The sequence below is a fragment of the Malaclemys terrapin genome, chromosome 9 (genome assembly GCF_027887155.1).
Source record: "Malaclemys terrapin pileata isolate rMalTer1 chromosome 9, rMalTer1.hap1, whole genome shotgun sequence".
Taxonomy (NCBI): domain Eukaryota; kingdom Metazoa; phylum Chordata; order Testudines; family Emydidae; genus Malaclemys; species Malaclemys terrapin.
This window is the reverse complement of record NC_071513.1, coordinates 17,888,855-17,908,828: the sequence shown is the minus strand read 5'-3', so window position 1 is coordinate 17,908,828 and position 19,974 is coordinate 17,888,855. Positions and strand designations below refer to the sequence as shown.

The window sequence follows — 19,974 nt, the reverse complement described above, 5'->3', positions numbered from 1 at the left end:
TGCAAGGAGTAGCTGGGGCGGTGTCCGACCCACCCCCAGAAACCTCCCCGAGCTGCAGGAAGCAGCATCCTCCCCTGCTTCCTGCCACCATTGCTCCTCAGCTGCGGAGGGAGGAGTCACTCTAGGGGGAGCTGCTCTCCCATCTGCTCATCCCCCGTGCATTTGGACCTCCCATACCAAGACACCCCTGCTAAGCCTCACCCCGTACACCCAGAACCCCTAGCTCTCCATACCCAAACCCCACCCCACTGAGGCCTTGGCTACACTGGCGCTGTACAGCGCTGCAACTTGCAGCGCTCAGGGGTGTGAAAACGCCCCCCCCAAGTGCAGCGAGTTCAGCGCTGTAAAGCACCAGTGTAATCAGAGCCTGCAGCGCTGCACGCTAACTCGCAGCACTGCAAGCTATTCCCCTCGGAGAGGTGGAGTACATATCGCAGAGCTCTCTCGCAGCGCTGGTGGCGCGACTACACTCGCGCTTCACAGCGCTGCCGCGGCAGAGCTGGGAAGTCCCGAGTGTAGCCAAGGCCTTAACCTCAACCCCTGCATCTGGAACTCCTCTGCACCCAGACCCCCTGCCTCCAGACTGCCACCCCTGCACCCAGACCACCCCCACTGAGCTCCCTCCACTCAAACCCCCACCCTCCTTCACCACCCTGAGCCCCCATATCCAGACCTCCATGCCACTGACCCCAAATTAGCTGCACCCAGACCCACACCCCACCAAGCCCTACTCCCGCAGCACCCAGATCCCCCCTAATAAAACCGCCACACCCAGACCCCTCCGCTAAGCTCCAATCACTTTCACCTGGAAGCCCCTGCAGAATCCCATTGCGCCCGCACCTGGACCCCCCCCCCCCATGAGCCTCTGTGCATCCAGATCCCCCCACATCTAGACGACCCCCCCCCAAGCTGCCTGCACCCAGATTGTCCCACACAGGATCCTCTCACCTCACACGTGGATCCCCACACACTGAACCCCTCCACACTTGGATCCTGCCTGGTTGAGCCTGCCTGCCTCAGACCTGGTACGCCTGGCATAGAGGGGCAGGGCCCCAGCGTGTTGTGCTGTGTCAGGGTTGGGTGCAGCCTCACCCTGAGTCTGTGTCCCGGGGGTGGAGGGTGGGGAGGCTGTACGGTGATCTCCCACCTTCATACAGCCAGTGGCCTGTGCTCCCACTGCCATGCTGGAGCCTCTGCATTTATTTATTGACAAATAAAACTTGCAGAATTTTGCAGAATTTAAAAATACTTTGCATCATCACAGTAGTGCAAGGCAGGCTGGTGAATCAGGAATTAAATCACAGTCTTATCTTCTCTGACCTAAAGCTCAATCCTGCTCCCACTGAATTAAATTAAAGTTTTACATAAAACTTCAACAGGAGAAGGTAAAACACAGTGTGCCCGGTTCTCTATTGCATTTTGTATTCATTGTCCCCTGTGCAAAGTGGATGTAAAATGCTGCTATTCTGATCTGGTGGAGTTTAATAGCCATGTTTTGCACTCACTTTGCACAAGATGAGAAGGACTACCCCAGGTGAAAGGCAGTGGGGATTCCCGCCCAGTGGTTTCATATCCACATTGTCTTTGCTTTTGACTCATGTGGGTTCACAGCACCTCAAGTTTTGCTTTGAATTTTTCAATTTGAATAAACTCCAGTATTCACAAAGAAACACACGGAGTTTCACCTGGCTTCCTGTCATAACCACGTAGGACCACAAATCATCTTGAGTCACTTGATTATGGGCCCAGATTTTCTCAAAGGACCAGATCCTCAGCTGGTGTAAGTCATAGGAGCTCCACTAAAGTCAGAGGAGCTGTGCCCATTTATACCAGCTGGTGAACTAGGCATCTAATATGTTCATTAACCATAGCAAATCTTTCAACCAACTTGGTCTGGGATTTGTGTTTGTAACTGATACCTGAAACCCAGTGAGTTTCATGTAGTTTAGGTTTTTGTTGCAGGCATTTCACACAGCTTTGCCTAACAACCCTACAGAAACCTAAATACAGTAGGACAAATTCATCTCAGGTATAATACTCTGGCTAGCAATGAACCTATGTCAGGCATGGCTTTGGCTCTGTGACTTTTGAATTTTTTTGATTTTTTCAAATAGTGGGGAGTAAAAATATAAGGATGTTTAATTAAAAGGAAAGGGACAGGATGCCAGATAGATCTTGGTGTAATGGTCACTATGAATTAGGCTCTGTGATAGGAATGGTGTTGAAGTCAGTCTTTAGCAGTGGCTGTTGTTGTGGGTGTCCATCTGAGAAGGTCCAAAATAAAGGAGTATGACTGAGTAAGTTGGCAAGGAGGAAATAAAAATCTCAAGTCATTAACTTTAGAGAAGCTTATAGAAAGCTGTAAAAAGATCTGCTCTGATATCACAAGTAAATCACACTACGCATGATGAAAAGCTTTGCTATTTGTGCATGTAATTTTTGTTGACTTGAACATTCCCAAGGCAATTTTTAATTTTCATTGAAGACTTCCCTTTCCTTATTTAAAGTTGAATGATTTCCTTCTGTGGTTTTATCAATGGGCCAGAAGGGTTGATAAGATTGCTTCCTTCCTATGCTAGATATGCTTGGACATCTGCCATCCCATTTTGAAAAGTAATACATTTGCCTTCCTGTCTTGTGCTGAAGCTAAATGGAGTGGGAGGCAAACTAGCTTCATTCACAAAACACAGCCAGAGGATTGACACAAGCAATAGAAAGTTAAACTAATAGACTGATTTGGATCTGAGCTGCTCAGGGGCTCACCCCTTGTACCTTCAACAGTCCCCCACTGCAAGAGAGGGCACAAGGGGCAAATCTTCTCCAATGCAAAGGGCCTCACGACTGTGAATGATTGTGGCTCTGCTGCACAAGGAAGAGTAGAGGTGGCCCAGAACCCTCTCTCTGCCCATATTCACTCCCACCCCAAGCTCCTGTGTGGTGTGGAAGTCTGCCTCTTGTCTGTTCCTTGCACACCGGCATGAAGGGAGATGGGAATGGACGTGGGGTACGCCCACAGGATCTGCTTTCACACAGTCTTCCATCTTACCACCCCAGTGGAGGAGGCATATTAGGGCTGCAGTGGCTACTGAAGCATGAGGGCTGTAGGAACAGCCAAGCATGGCTCTCCAGGGATTCTGTGGCCTGATGGGGATGATTCTTTCCCATCCCTCATATTCCCAAAGCCCAGGTACTCAGGCTGAGAGAGTGAATTTGGGCCTAGCAAAATCTTTGTTATACATCATACACACTATATCACAGTAGACTCTATCCCCATATACTGGCAAGTACGGCAGATACAGACAGCTCAATACTGCTCTCATATATGTTAAGGAGCATTGCTGTGGATCATTTACAGTTATCTGGGGTATGTCTACACTGTAATTAAAAACCCATGGCTGGCCCATGCCAGCTGACTTGGGCTCATAGGGCTTGGGCTGCAGAGCTGTTTAATTGCAGTGTAGATGTCTGCGCTCAGGCTGGAGCCCAGGCTCCAGGACATTGCGAGCTGGGAGACTCCCAGAACTCAGGCTGCAGAGCCAGAACGTCTACACCACAGTTAAACAGCCCCACAGCCCGACCCCGATGAGCTCGAGTCAGCTGGCATGAGCCAGCTGCGGGTGTCGAATTGCAATGTAGACACACCCTGTGTTTTCTGAACACAGGAGCAAAGGAAGCAGCTGTTTTAAAAAGAAAAACAGCAGTACATTCTCCAGGATCTGAAAGCAGAAATCAGCCCTGAACTTGCTATGTTCTTTAATGCAAGATGATCCTCACCATTTTTCACATCAGTTTGGAAAAATTCCAGCTCAGATGTATTCTTCCAATGTAATATCCCCTCACAGTTTCATTTGGACTTGGTATTCATCGCTTCCTCTCATAAAATCATTTCTGTGTAGCATAGCCATTAAAGAATGGTTGCTGCATTTCCATCCCAGAAATGGATGCATTTAATTGATTGGTGATGTGATCTCACTGTATGTATGAACTCAATAGATGGGGGATTTCAACTATCCCCATATTGACTGGCAGGGCCAGTACAAGGAAGTTTTGCGCCCTAGGCGAAACTTCCCTTTTGCGCCCTCCCCCAGCCCTGCGGCAGCTCCCCGCCCCCCGCTTCGCCCCTCCCCGCGGCAGCTCCCCCCCGGGGAGCCGTGCGGCAGCTCCCCACCCTAGCTCACCTCTGCTCTGCCTCCTCCCCAAGCACGCCACCCCTGCTCGAATTCTCCTCCCTGCCCAGGCTTGCGGTGCCAAACAGGTGATTGGCGCCGCAAGCCTGGGAGGTGGGAGAAGTGGAGCAGCCGCTGCGCTGGGAGAGGGAGTCTGAGCCACACGTGTCAGCGCGCCGCTGGCAGCCCAGCACAGGAACGCTGTAAATAAAAAATTGGGGGCACCGCTTTTTGGCACCCCCAAATCTTGGCGCTCTAGGCAACCGCCTAGTTTGCCTTAATGGTAGCACTGGCCCTGTTGACTGGGTACATGTCACCTCAAGAAGGATGCAGAGATAAAGTTTCTTGACACCTTAAATGACTGCTTCTTGGAGCAGCTAGTCCTGGGACCCAGAAGAGGAGAGGCAATTCTTTATTTAGTCCTAAGTGGAGCACAGGATCTGGTCCAAGAGGTGAATATAGCTGAACCACTTGGTAATAACATAACATAACATAATAAAATTTAACATCCCTGGTGAGGGGGAAAGGGAGAACCACCAAAGCAGCCCACCACGTTAATTTCAGAAAGGGAACTACCCAAAAATGAGGAAGTTAGTTAAACAGAAATTAAAAGTTACAGTGCTAAAAGTGAAATCCCTGCAAGCTCCATTGAAACTTTTTAAAGACACCATAATAGCGGCTCAATTTAAATGTATCCCCCAAATTAAAAAACAAAGTAAGAGAATCAAAAAAGTGCCACTGTGGCTGAACAACAAAATAAAAGAAGCAGTTAGCAGCAAAAAGGCATCCTTTAAGTTAAATCCTATTGGGGAAAATAGAAAGGAGCATAAACTCTGGCAAGTAAAGTGTAAAAAATATAATTAGGAAGGCCAAAAAATAATTTGAAAAACAGCTAGCCAAAGACTCAAAAAGAGTCAACATGGTTTTTGTAAAGGGAAATCATGCCTCACCAATCTATTAGAATTCTTTGAAGGGATCAACAAGCATGTAGACAAGGATGATCCAGTGGATATAGTGTACTTAGATTTTCAGAAAGCATTTGATGAGGGCCTTCAGCAAAAGCTCTTAAGCAAAGTAAGCTGTGTCATGGGATAAGAGGGATGGTCCTTTCATGGATCAGTAACTGGTTAAAAGATAGGAAACACAGGGTAGGAAAAAATGGTCAGTTTTCAGAATAGAAAGAGGCAAATAGTGGTGTTCCCAGGGGTCTGTACTGGGATCGTACTATTCAACATATTCATAAATGATCTGGAAAAAGGAGTAAACAGTGAGGTGGCAAAATTTGCAGATGATACAAAACTACTCAACTATACATATAAAATGATGGGGTCTAATTTTGTTAAAAGAAGAACAGGAGTACTTGTGGCACCTTAGAGACTAACAAATTTATTAGAGCATAAGCTTTCGTGGACTACAGCCCACTTCTTCGGATGCATAACATCCTGTTACTCTGACACCTCTAATTTTGTTGTTACCATTCAAGAAAGAGATGTTGGAATCACTGTGGATAGTTCTCTGAAAACATCTACTCAATGTGCAGTGGCAGTCAAAAAAGTGAACAGAATGTTGGGAATCATTAGGAAAGGATAGATAAGAAAACAGAAAATATCACATTGCCTCTACATAAATCCCTGGTATGCCCACATCTAGAATACTGTGTGCAGATCTGGTTGCCCCATCTTAAAAAAGATATATTGAAATTGAAAAAGGTACAGAAAAGGGGAACAAAAATGATTAGGGGTATGGAACAGCTTCCATATAAGCAGAAATTAATAAGACTGGTAGTTTTCAGCTTGGAAAAGAGATGACTAAGGGGGGATATTATAGAGGTCTATAAAATCATGACTGGTGTGGAGAAAGTAAATAAGGATGTGTTATTTACTCCCCATAACACAAGAACTAGGGGTCACCAAATGAAATAGGCAGCGGGTTTAAAACAAAAAAAAAAAGGAAGTATTTCTTCCCAAAACGCACAGTCAACCTGTGGAACTCTTTGCCAGAGGATGTTGTGAAGGCCAAAACTATAACAGGGTTCAAAAAAGAACTAGATAAGTTCATGGAGGATAGGTCTATCAATGATTAAACCAGGATGGGCAGAGATGCAAAACTATGCTCTTTAGTGTCCCTAACCTCTGTTTGCCAGAAGCTGGGAATGGGCAATGGATAACTTGATGATTACCTATTCTGTTCATTCCCTCTGAAGCATCTGGCACTGGCCACTGTCAGAAGACAGGATACTGGGCTAGATGAACCATTGCTCTGACCCAGTATGGCCGTTCTTATGACACTTGAGGCCTGATGCATTATTATACTAGAGTTGACCTCAGGGCAGAATGCAAGGTGTCTTATTTTGGGGGCCCCAGTTTGGGTCCCAGGACAGTTTAGAGCAGGCTCAGGGCAGCACTAGCTTGCTCCTTGCTGCCAATGACTTCAAGAAGTTGTTATGGCAGCTAGTAAGAGCTGCAACATAGCAGAACTCTGGACCAGGCCCTGTTTTCCCTGTAAAACCCTTCATATAACCATACCCCAAGAACTGCTATGAAAAGGGTGGAGCAGATCTGCCTACAGCAGATCTATGGTGCACAAGAAATCTCCTCTATGCCAAGGTATTTCCCCAGGGGCTATATCTGCAAAGCCAAGGTACATGGGCTGTAGGGCAACAATGATTCAGGCATTTAGAGTTAGTCTGTGATGAAAAGAGTTGACAGTATATAAATGTAAAGTATTTTCAACGTTTGTTCCCTAAAGTTCCCAATTTCCAAAAAAATCCAAACAAACTCCCAATGCCTCAAAGCTTCAAAGGCTAAAATGTATTCTACTGCAATCCATCCAGCTGCACAGAGTGGTAGCTGCAATAATATGGAACAAATTAAATTCCTGAATTATGATTTGGTTAGGTTGAATATGGCTTGGAAAAAGTGTATTTCTAGTGAAAACCAACCTCATGAGGAAATTTAAGAGGTGAAGTCATAATGTGGGCTAGTCAGTTCTACAAGAAAACAATGTCAGCCCACACTGAACTGCTGATTAACTTGGCAGGAATCTCAATGTCTGGGGTCTTAAAGATATTACACTTAAAAGAGTTTTGGTTTTCAAATTCTTTTTTTTTTATCATTGACTTTAACAGCTGAGTTTTAAATCTAATTCTGAACACTATATTATAAGCTTTTACCACAATGTTAAGCACTATAAACAAGGTGACAGAAGCAGTGCATAAAGAAATCTTGCAAATAACTGCTTTTAATTTTCCATTACAGAGATATGTGTGGTCTAGTGGTCTGAACACAGTAATAAGAGCCAAGAATTCTGAGTTCTAATCCTCTCAATCCTCTCTATGGCCTTAGGCAAGTCACTTTGGCCTTTCTGCTTCAGTTTCCCTATGCTTTATTTACCTCCCACACAGGTGTTGTGTAAGCCTTAAGTTTCTAATGCTTGTAAACTGCCATGAAGACATAAAATGCTGCTAAAGGTGGAAAATGTTAAGTATTATTAAATTAGCCCCCAGTTAAGCAAAGCCACTTCAGCACATGACTGATGGATGGTTAGGGCATTAGACTGGCCTTGTGAAATCTGAGTTCAAGTTCCTGCTCTGCCACAGGGGATTACAGTACTGCCCTACCTCACAAGGGTGTTATGAGGATAAATGCATTAAAGATTATGAGGGGAGCTCAAATACTATAGAAATGGGGGCCATCTCAGGACCCTGGTCAGATTTTGTTGAGTAGGGATGAAATTAGGCATTTAAGCATATGCTTAAATGCTTTGCCAAATCAGGGCTTGAACCAATAAGAGACAATGTGATGATCTATTCATGTTTTTACCATCAAGGATGAGCTCTACAATTTTCAAAGGGAAGAAGTCCCATTAAATGGGACCCTTTGAGGTACAACCAACAGAGTAGGCAAGTAATGTTTCTGTTTCCAAACTGAAGGCAAGATCCTTCTCTCACTGACCATAGTGAAACTTCCATTGCCTTCAATGGGTGTTGTACCCTTATGGAAATGTCCTATAGAATTCATGAGGGATTAAACCAACAGGGGGCTATAAAACCCATAAAATGTAATAGCAAATGAGATCCATTCTTTATAACCACCCTATGGAAATCCATAGCAGGAACTTAAATATCTATTAATTCTGTAGGATGGTTCAGAAAATCTATCGAAAGGTTTTCATTTTCTATTACAATCTATCAGACTTTTCCATGAGGACAAGATCAGGTCTAAGTGCATGATCCTGAGAGAGAACGTCAGTGGTATTTGTGGCTGCTCAACACCTCTGAGGCCTTGACATTTATCTAGCAAGTGTTTGGTCATTTGTTTTATATTTGGCAGCCGAAATGCTGAGCAACGTACTGTAAATATATTGATCATGTATCAAAACTAAGGTGTTTTGAAAGTGACATTTGGTTCTGGAAATGGCAGGGTGTGGGGAGATATTTTGCAGCCCTTCCCCCTTACAAAGTGGTCAGCACCACAATGTATTTTGACACCAGTTCTGAAAGCATGTTGCCCCAGTCAGCACTTCCAAGAATGACTCTGCAATGTTAGAAATGTTCATTGCCTGCCCCTTCCAGCTCTGCTTTGCCTCTCCCCAGCCCCACACATACGCTTCTTGTAAGGACATTGATCCTAGGTATCAGAGTCAGATAGTCATGGCTAAGTGGAGGGGGTGGTGGAAGAAAGCAATGCATATTTCAAGTATGGCCAATGCACTTTCTAATGCTAACAGACAAAATATAAAGTTGAGAAAATCAGTGTTGTATCCTGCCTTATACAGTATGTCAGACAGCAAGGGCTCAATTGTGCACCCTGCGGCCAATGGGAGCTGCCGGGGTGGTGCCCATGGACGGGGCAGCGTGCAGAGCGGCCTAGCTGCCCCTCTGTGTAGGAGCTGGAGGGGGGACATGCCGCTGCTTCTGGGAGCTGCTTGAGGTAAGCACCACCCAGAGCCTGCACCCCGACCCACTCCCATGCCCCAACCCCCTGCCCCAGCCCTGATACCCCCTCCTGCCCTCCGAACCCCTCGGTCCCAGCCCGGATCACCCCCCTTCCCCTCAAACCCCTCATCCCCAGCCGGAGCCCTCACCCACCTCCTGCAACTTAACCCCCTGCCCCAGCCCAGAGCCCCCTCCCGCACCCTGAATTCCTAATTTTTGACCCTACCCCAGAGCCCACACCCCCAGCCAGAGCCCTCACCCCATCCCGCACCCCAGCTCCCAATTTTGTGAGCATTCATGGCCCGCCATTCTATTTCCATACCCAGATGTGGCCCTTGGGTCAAAAAGTTTGCCCACCCCGGCTCTAGATGCTACTGTAGTACTACCAGTTGCCTAGGAACCCCAGCCATAGAGACCAGGATCCCATTGTGGTAGGCACTGTGCAAGCACAGAACAAAAAATTCCTGATAATAATAATAATGTAAAAGACCTGACTAGTCAATCTGCCATCTTGCACTAATTGTTCCCTTCATTATATTTCCAGTAGACTTTCTGCAGTCTAGTTTTAAATGTTCCAAGTAATTCAGTTTCCAGCACTTCCTTTGGGAGACCACTTCACAATGTAGCAGATCTCACTGTCAGGAAAGTTCTTCCTGCTGTTCAGTCTAGATTTTCTCTTTCTTAATTTCCTCCTAGTACTTGTTATAGCTCTTCTGTACTACCCTAAATGCTGAGCCTTTGTCTCTAAGGGCCATGCTACAGTCCTGACTAGTGGATCATGCCAGGTCTGGGGTAATTTTACAGGAAGTAATACACTGCCTTGAAAATATAGTGAGAGAAAACTATGACGTAAACGGTTCTTTAAACAATTAAACCATGCTACCAATATTCTGCAAGCAATAGAAAGGAGGGCCTCAGAGAGCAATAGACAAACTATCTGCTTCTAGTTACAAAGTACATAAAAGCTTTCAGCTCTCAAGGTCAGGACGTAATGTTTTTCCCCATATAAACAGCTGTTTTGCCACAGGACTGCCTTTGTAGATTCCTTTCCTGCCCTACAGCATATGCTTGTAGATAGCCCTGCAATGCAATTTTTCTGACATTTCTATAGCTACACAAATTAAAGATGTTCAACCTTTACTATCTTTTTCTCTTCCTCTGTACTTCTCTCACTGTCAGTTACAGCTTATTTAAGTGAATATGTTTTTGTTTTTTAATTTATGATAATATTATGATATTCAGGCATCTGCACCACTGTTCTGAATAGACTCAGAGCTACTACAATGTGTGTCAGAGCATAGGCCCTGTACTGCTATCAGTTAATGGAGAGTCTCCTTGAGCATAAAAAGTGAGGACTGTGCTTTTGGAACAAGGGACTCTACTTCTAAACCTGCTGTCAAGTTTCAAATGCTCATAGTGTCTACTGTGAAGTCTTAGGTGGCCACAGAGTTGCTAAAATGTTTTATTTAGCGGTTCATAATTTTTATGTAGCCATTTTTAGTTTAAGTGGTGCAAAGAATATACAATAGTTACAGACTTAGCATACAAATAAGGTGTTAACTTGTTCCACATTTCTTTTAATCCTTAAAGAGATTTAACAATAATTACAATCTGACTTTAAATAAAAAGAGCTAAATTCATCATTGGTGTAAATCAACTGACTACAATGAATTTACACCAAAGAAGCATTCAACCTAAAAAACTTCAAGAGAACATGTGCTGCTTTCATTCCTTACCCTGCAGAGGTTAATGTACTTAGTAAGAACGTAATCCAAATGATTGTGCATTTTTTAAAATCATTGTTTTTTTGTTGAGAAATCTAAACCTCAGCAGATGGGATCATTAGCACCACAGCTCTGGCAGTGGATTATTTCATGAGCCTATGTATGCGAATTTGTTGGTCACCACATCCTTCAGGGCAGAAGAAATCCTGTTTATTATAGGAGCCAAAGCAAAGCGGCTGCCAAACATCTGTGAGAAATTGAACACTATCCAGGTCTAATCTGAAACCCGAGTGGACAACTAGCTGCTAGCCTCTTCTGTCTAGACTGGCTGTTGTTCCCTGCCCCCACCTCAGATCCCTTCTGTGAGATGGCCAGCGTGAAACCTGCAGGCCAAAAAGAGAATGGCCCAACTAACGAATGCTCTCATTAAAGCCATCAGAGTTCCCCTATATTCTCAACTCTCTCACCTGCATTGAAACTTTAGTAACAGAAGAGCATGATTTTAAAGTTGACCAGCCCTAGCAGCTATGAAAATAAAACGCCTGGCAGATGTTCTAAGAGAGTGTGTGCCCTGGTTTTAATTTGTATTAAAATTAAGGGCCTCTACAAGTGAAAAGGCATGTGGTGTGCTTGAGGCCCTTTCCAGCTGAAAGAGTGGAAGGAGAATAAGTTCATTGTGAGCTATGCCCTCATTTTACTTACAATGACTTTCACATGAAGGCCATTTTTAATCTCTCAGGGATTCATCTCTAACCCCCCATCTTTGGGTCTCTGCTTTGCAGTTCTATAGAATCTGTTCATCCAAGAATCGCAAAGCACTTTGCAAATGTTAATTAAGCCTCTCAAAGCATCTCCACCCTGATAATTATTATATTTCTTCATTTGATCAAAGGGTAAACTGAGGCACAGAGCAGGGTTTTTGTTTAAAAAACAAAAATATATCAAAAGACACCTCTAATTCTGGGTGCCTCTGTTTTTGGCAAGGCAGACAATCACCTAGGGCCTGATTTCTGAGATGCTGAGCACTCATGGTGTTAAGCGAAGGGAGTGAAAATCAGACCAGAATGATGGGTATCCAAAAAAGTGCAGCATCTGAATTAATGGCCACATTGAAAAGTGCTGGCATAAGCAACTTGCTCAAGATAACAGAGCAAATCAGTGTCATAACCATGAAGACAGATGTTAAAATATCCAGTCTTTTGGTCTAATCACTGCTTCATTTACTCCATGTTATTTTCAGAACAGCACACTAAATTATATAAAGTTTAGACTTTTGCACTATGAAATGTGCCTAAAATTTCTACAAAGAATGTTACTATATGTGCAGCCCAGATGCTCCAGTTAAAAAATATAAATATAAAATCTTTCTGTGAATACGGAACCCCTATGATGAGAGTGGGATTTGAGTTGGGCATAGGCAGGAAAGCACAGCTCCTCAAGGAGTCAGGCTAGTATGGAAGACAGGGAGGACCTTATTCTTTCTATCTATCATTACACCCTAGCAACTACACCTGTTTATCATAGGGTCCTTGCTACTCTCCTGCTATATCCATAATGAACTTTCAAACCAAAACCTTGTAATCATCCTTGGGGAGGGGGACAAACCTGATCTCCCTTGGATGGGAGGGTGAAACTCCACAAATTAGCAGACTGCTAGGAGCTACATCTGACCCCCCCAGGACAAGTTAGAGCAGCCTCAGGGCTGTTTTAACTATTGCTGACAGCTCCCAGCTCCCCAGAAGCTGACTTACCAGTCAGGATTGCTGGAGTAGATTACATCCCAACCCTGCCTTCACCCAGAGTTAGTCCAGTACACTACTATATGTGGGGGCAAGGAGCAGCTGATATAGAGGTGGCTGCATTCTGTCACCTCCTAATCACACAACAGTTTATTATAATTGCAGAGAAAAGCACACCCCGCCGCCCAATCAACAGCCAGGCTACGCTCATTCATCTCTCCTCTCTCATTTGCTTTAAGAAGAAAAAACACATCTAAAGAATCATATGGACTTTCCAAATTGACATGGGGGAGGGGAGAATGCAGAACAGGTCACTTTTATGGGCTAACGTCTTTAGCAATGTTCCTTTAAATTTAAATTTGAATTTTTATTTTTTAATATTTGTGGCAACTTTGGGATAGATTTGTGAAAATCATGCCTCATATCAAAGATATGACATTTCAACATTTAAAATGTGATGATGTAAAAGAGTCTATGGGAAGAAAGTGTACTCCCCCTTTAAGGCATCAGCTGGAGCCTATCGCCTATGGAAAATCCAGGAGGCCCTGTCCCACCTGGGGACTGAGCCATATACACAGAAACAGAAAGCAGAGAGGGAGAGAAGAGGAGAAGAGGCATGCATGTAGGCAGTCTTGTGTAAACAAGACTAAATTGATTCAGAGACTTGGGTGTGGGCTGAAAATCTGGAAGCCCCAAGCCTAGGGCTCCCAGGGTCCTGATGAATTGTTTGTTACAAGTAGGTGTGGCAAAATCTGATTTTTATTATTTAATAATTTTGATGGATAATATTAATGTTTATTTTAAAGTACTTTTTTATTTTTATTGATTGGAATTTTCACAGTTGTGGGGCAGTTATTGGAGCAGATAGTAATAATTTAATGTCAGGACATGCTGAGATTCAAAAAGTTAAAGCTTTATAACTGTTATAACACAAATTGTCAACATCATATGTCAAAATATACAAAGTAAATATCCTTAAATCACATGCTAATAAGTTCTCAAGTAGCATTTTTTCTTATTTTCCTTATCTGTAAATTTTGATGATCACCGATGGAAATATTTTTTCATTGGTTTATGTATGCACAGTGAAATCAAGGTTTACTGATCTAAATCTAATCCTTCCAAGCCTAGTTATGATTCCTGTCCTAGAAACCTGATTAAAAGAGGGCATGGTATTTTGTTAAAAATACGTTGGCTTCTTCTTGCACTGTGCAGTTAAAGTGAATTGATTGCTGCCCTCCCTTGGGAAATTAAGGTGGGACACACCTGCAGAGCCACACAGGCAGCAAGTGTGTGCTCAGGGGATGCCCACACCTTTACTGATAGATAAAACTCATAGCATAATACTGTTGCTTCTAATTAAGATGCAAACCCTGCTCCTACAGTAGTCTCCTCTATAAACATGGGGTGAAATCTGACACCATTAAACTCAGTGCAAAACTCCCAATGATTTCATCAACAGATGTTCACGGTACTGCAGTCTCTGACTCTACTACTATCTTTTCCACACATCAGGCCTAATGCAAGTACTTTGGGAAAATCAAGTATTGTGATGCAACTGACATTGATTTTGTTGAGAGGTGACCAATGTTGAGTGGCATCTTCTGAAACAACAGTGCCCTAGACCTTGATCCTGCAATGAGTTCCAAGCAAGCCTAATAGCTTCAGTGGGACTTTGAGTAGACACAAAGGTCTGCTCATAGTGATGGAATTGCAGAGTTGGTGCCTCAGGCTATGTCCATACTACGATCTAGGGGTATGGTTCCCAGCTCATGTACACATACTTGCGCTAACTTGTCGCTTGATGAGAGCTAGTGCAAGTATAAATAGTAGCATAGCCTTGGTAGCACAGAAAGCAGCACTAGAGGCACGGCTCAAGTATGCTAAGTACCTATCTCGGGGATTCAGGTAGGTTTATATTCAGCGTGGCTAACCTGTGCCTCTGCCCATGCTACCACAGCGACGTTACTATTTATACTCGTGCTAGCTCTCATCAAGTGAGTGCAACTATGTGTACGTGAGCTGGGAATCATATCCAGGGCTTGTAGTGTAGATGTAGCCTCAGTGTTTTTTGCTTTGGATAAAGTTAATTTATTAGTTTCATTTGCTTTTGTTCATTATTGATCCTGCAAGCTTTACTCAAGCAAGCAGTCCAAATTATATCAATAGGATTGCTGATGTAAGTAAGGCTGCAAGACTGGGCGCAGAGTCATTTTAGCCTGAAAAGCCTCTGTACAAGAGACAGCAGTATTATGACAGGTGTTCACCACTTTCAATTTTCAGGAGGGCACATTAGGTCACCATGTTAAAGGCCCTGCTTAGATCAAACTTTACAGTCTCAGATGATACAGTGTCTTTGCTGTAGATTTTAAAAAGTGATATATAGCCACAGGCCCACTGAAAAAATCAAAGATCAACCTGTTTACAAAGAGCCGTATGAAACAACCTTCAAAGGCTTTGGCCCTGCAGGCTGTGATGTGCCCTGTTATGACCTGCACAATAGGTCAAAAGGAATATAAGTATAACTTTTTGACCATTTCATCCTGTACTGTATGTTTGCTTTCTTATTGTACTTCATGTACTGAATATAAATAACTATCTCTGTCATTCTGCAGCCTTTGACTATTTTTCTTGCAGCAGCTCTGCTGCTTGGCCCTTTTTTAAAGAGGATATAATAATGCTTCTCTTGTAGTATTTTATAAGTTCCCAATAGGGAAAATTACCTGGATTTGTAAAGTACATGCCAATGTTGTGTAAATATTTAAAACTCAGATCAGGATATAGCAATTATCTTGATCTTTAAAACAATTATCCTAATTTTCTCTTTTGCACTCATACTTGTTTTCCTTTTACCAGGACAAGTTCGTTTCCAAAAGCTCTCTCCAGCAGAGAATGTGTCAAATTCATATAGTAGTGTAATGTCATACAGACACTGCATGCAGTAGCAGCATGACCACAATGCCAACATTAGTTAAAGATTACCAGCTTCAATTCATTGTTGTTACTGGCTTAAAATATTTCTAGTCTTGAAACATCATAAGAATGAAAAATACAAAGATATTTTTAATACAAAACTCTGGCTTGTGACCTGGCTTTTGTTACAAGTATGAATTAAAGGCCAAATCTAATTTAATGTAATCATGGACTTCCATGAGCTTTCAATCAGACCTATAAGTGATGTCCAACAAATCTGAGGCCAGAAAAATCTTATTTGTCATTCTGCAACCAGTGAAGCTGGCTTTCCTGACCATACTGTACTCATCAAGGACCACAGTGATCATCTAGTCTGATCTGTACAACACAAGCCATAGAATCACCCCAAAATAACTCCTAGAGTATATTTTTTAGAAAAACATCCAATCTCGATTTAAAAATTGTCAATGACAAAGAATCCACCAACATCCTTGGTAAACTGTCCAGTGGTTACTCTCATTGTTAAAAAATTATGTCTTATTTCCAATTTGAATTTGTCTAGATTCAACTTTCAGCCATTGGATCATATTATACCTTTCTCTACTAGATTGAAGAACCCATTCTTAAATATTTGTTCCCCATGTAGATACTTACAGACTATAATCAAGTCACCCCTTAACCTTCTATTTGTTAAACTAAATAGATCGATCTCTTTGTTTCTGTCACTATAAAGCACGTTTTCCAATCTTTTAATAATTAACGTGGCTCTTCTTTGAACCCTCTCTAATTTATCAACATCCATTTTCAATTGTACCAGAACTGAATACAATATTCCAGAAGTGGTCACACCAGTGCCAAATGTCGAGGAAAAATAACCTCTTCACTCCTACTTGAGATTGCCTTGTTTGTATGTAGATGGGTACTTTTTAAAATTTAAGACCACTCTCTTAATAATTTAATATCAGTGGTTCCCGAGCTCTAGTCTATAGCTAACCATTGGTCTGAACCAGTGGCTCTCAACCTTTCCAGACTACTATACCCCTTTCAGGAGTCTGATTTGTCTTGCATATCCCAAGTTTTACCTCACGTAAAAACTACTTTATTACAAAATCAGACATAAAAATACAAAAGTGTCACAGCACACTATCACTGAAAATTTGCTTACTTTCTCATTTTTACCATATAATTATAAAATAAATGAATTGGCAAGAGGTTCCTTTCAGTAAGGTTATAGATAGAAAACTGCCTCTACATTGTTAGCATCTATCCTGGTCACAGAGATCAATGGGAGTTTTACCATTGACATAAATAGAAGAAGGGTCAAGGCCCTAGTAAAAGCTACAAACAGTTTATAAATCAAAACCTGATTTCTGATTGCTAGTGTCCTGTTCACCTATCAGTTGCACCACTAATAAAGATTCTGCAGTCAGAACGTAGTTAATCCATTGCTAAATGGAGGGAGGGATAGCTCAGTGGTTTGAGCATTGGCCTGCTAAACCCAGGGGTTGTGAGTTCAATCCTTGAGGGGACCACTTAGGGATCTAGGGCAAAATCAGTACTTGGTCCTGCTAGTGAAGGCAGGGGGCTGGACTTGATGACCTTTCAAGGTCCCTTCCAGTTCTAGGAGATGGGATATCTCCATTAATTTAATTTAATTTAAAGTATGAATGAGAACAGAATCCAGCTTGCTCTTTCATAACTCCACTAGCTCTGCATTGCCTCTAATAGCAGAAAAATATTTGTGTGTGTCAGCAAAACAACAGTAATTAGATACGACTTGAAGGCCCAAAGGGAGCAAACAAGGTGTCTTGTTTACATAATCACCTTCTTACTATAGCCTTCCTCTCTGTAGAACTAACCTTGTTGTCCTGGCAGATAATTGAAATGAAAGTTTAAAAGGTTTAAAAATAAAACCTTGAAAGGTTTGGAAAAAAGCTCTTGAAGGGAAAGTCTAGTTTCCACATCACCAGACCTTTGATAATCCATGCAAATACATTAAATCATAAAATTGCCACTAGAGATGGTCCAAACCCAGGCCTCAGATGAGAAACCCCCTGAGCTTTGTGAGGGAATGTTGATATTTAAGCCTGGATCTGAATTTAGTAGTTAGTCCCTATCTCTATAATGGGCAGGACTAAACCATGGACCAAATGCTGCCCTGTCTCCAACTTTGGGGGTTTGAAGTATGGATCTAGATTCAAATTTTAAGGATGGTATCCATCCATAATTATCAAGAGAAACGTAAGACTTAATTGTTTCCTGTTTATTATGTAGCAAAAACCTTACCAGAATATAATATTATACCATAAATCTAGAGGCTGGTTTCTTGTCCTATTACCCTAGCCACTTTTACTTTTTTAACTGGTTAATGTGACTGGTTTACTATCAGAATTATATGTGGGGTACCAGATGGTATCAGTTTCTGGCCTTCCCAGCACAGACAGTAGAAAAAGGACAAACAATAGAAATAACATTAAAAATGTGATGAGGACTATTTACGTTTTCATTTCAGGGCCCACATCAATAGGACATTGGAACACAAAATGTGACTGTTGAGCAACTTAGCAGTTTAAGGTGCTGACTGCATTTTTGAGATGCTGAGTGCCCTCAATTCCCATGGAACAACAGAAATTGAGGGAGCTCGGCACCATTCAGAAACAGGTGCTAGGCTTGAAATTTGTGGTGGGTGTCCCAGAGCAGAGTATGAGATGCAAGTGAGAAAGAAGAGGAAAAGAGGAAGAGCTGTCCTCTGGATGGTCTGCTGTTCAGTAACAACTCAGATAATCAACAGTATCCTACCTCCCACTATGATGACATTGTGTTTCAGATGATAATGCATCTTCTCAGAGCCACTGTGTTTCAAAACAAGTTGTACTTGGCAGATTGCCATGGTGTTGAGTGATCCTTCTCCTGTGGGATTCCAGAGCTTCCACAAACACAACAGGTCACTTTCCACTAATGTGACATAAAAGAAAGAGATTGAAAATATCAGTGTTGACATTGGCTGACTGCTGAAATTAGTATGCAGAACCAGGTTCTGTTTACAATGCAGATGTGTTAAAGGGAAATAGTGTAACCTGTTCTTCCCACCCCCTCTCCCACACACACACATACTGCCACACTGAGCAGCTGGCTGCAGTCTGAAAAGAATTGCCATGTATTTAGTCTTTTGACTTTTTTTTTTTTTTAATAAGCACACATCAAGCTGATGGATGACAGTGGTAAGAAGCAGAATGCTGGTTAGTCCTGCTCCCAGGATAAAATCTAACTTCGTCATCCATTCCAAAACACGTGAAGAATATGACAACAATAGCTTGAGACATTCTGTCAATCCACCTTAAACCCAATCTGTTGGAAACACCCATCGGTAAGGCATCCGAAGGATTCCCTTTTTTATTTCTTCTTCTCCTCCTCCCATTCAGCATGTGGGAAGTGCAGCACTCTGACTCAAAATTAGTGCTGCATAGATGGTCTTGTAACACAAATTCCTGTACAGTAGGAACTTGCCCCAATAACTATTTGTATTTAGTGACACACTTGAACAGTTATCAGAGATATGCATTTTTGCAATTTTTTAATCCAGATTAATTTAAATGCAACTTTCAGATCAGACAAGCAAGACATTGATACATTAAGCTGAGGTTATGTTAAGTAAAGAGCTGTGCAGATGAGCATTAGGGCTGAGGCACTGCACAAGGTAACACACTCAGAGGAGTATGGTTGTAAAGACAACAAGATCAAAAATTGTTAAGATGTTTTCCAGACGATAGAAAATATCCTATATCGATATTATTAGTGACATGATATATTTCCTAGCATGATTCAGAAAAGTATAATGATACTTCAAAATACAGAATATGATCCACAGTTGAGAGAATACTGCTAGACAGATGTTACATTTTGTAGGGGGTCCTCCCCACACAATTGATTTTTCATGTGTGTGCATGTATTGGCCCAGATCTTCAGATGGTATAAATGAGCATAGCTCTATTGACTTAAAATGACTTCAGTGGAGCTATGCCAATTTATATCAGCTGAGGATTTGACACAACGTCTCAAAGGAAATGACCTGGATTTGAACTCAGGACTTTCAGCTTCCTAAACACATACCTTTGAGAAGGTAAAAGAGCAGCTCCAATAGGCCATCTGGTAAAGAAAACTGCGATATACCAATAGAGGAATGGGATGCACCCTGTCCTACATCTCACTATCTGTGCATTCATGATTAAGGAAACTGTCAAAAAGATGTTGAGAGATACAGAAAAGAGCATGTTGAGTGATTAGCCTGACAGCTTCTCGGATTTTTTATTCTTCTCTATGTTGTGCTTCTGTACTCTAGTTGTGTAGCATCACCATGGGCTGGCTAGCTACTGACTGCTGATATTGTTCGTTTATTTATACCCAGTTGTGTAAGTGCTAGAGCTGGCTGCTTACCAGCCTCCAAATCTCCATGGATTATCTCCTCTATTTTGATATCCTTTTCTGAAACACAGAGG

At 42.5% G+C, this 19,974-nt stretch overlaps 1 long non-coding RNA gene across 1 annotated transcript in view; it reads right to left on the bottom strand.

Annotated features, from left to right (window-relative positions):
• The window catches only part of LOC128842740 (uncharacterized), a 62,173-nt gene extending 43,746 nt beyond the window's left edge, over positions 1–18,427 (bottom strand). The window contains exon 1 of the long non-coding RNA XR_008446105.1: positions 18,278–18,427. This is a non-coding gene — a long non-coding RNA (uncharacterized LOC128842740). The remainder of the gene's footprint in view (positions 1–18,277) is intronic.
• Between the last annotated feature and the right edge of the window lie 1,547 nt (positions 18,428–19,974).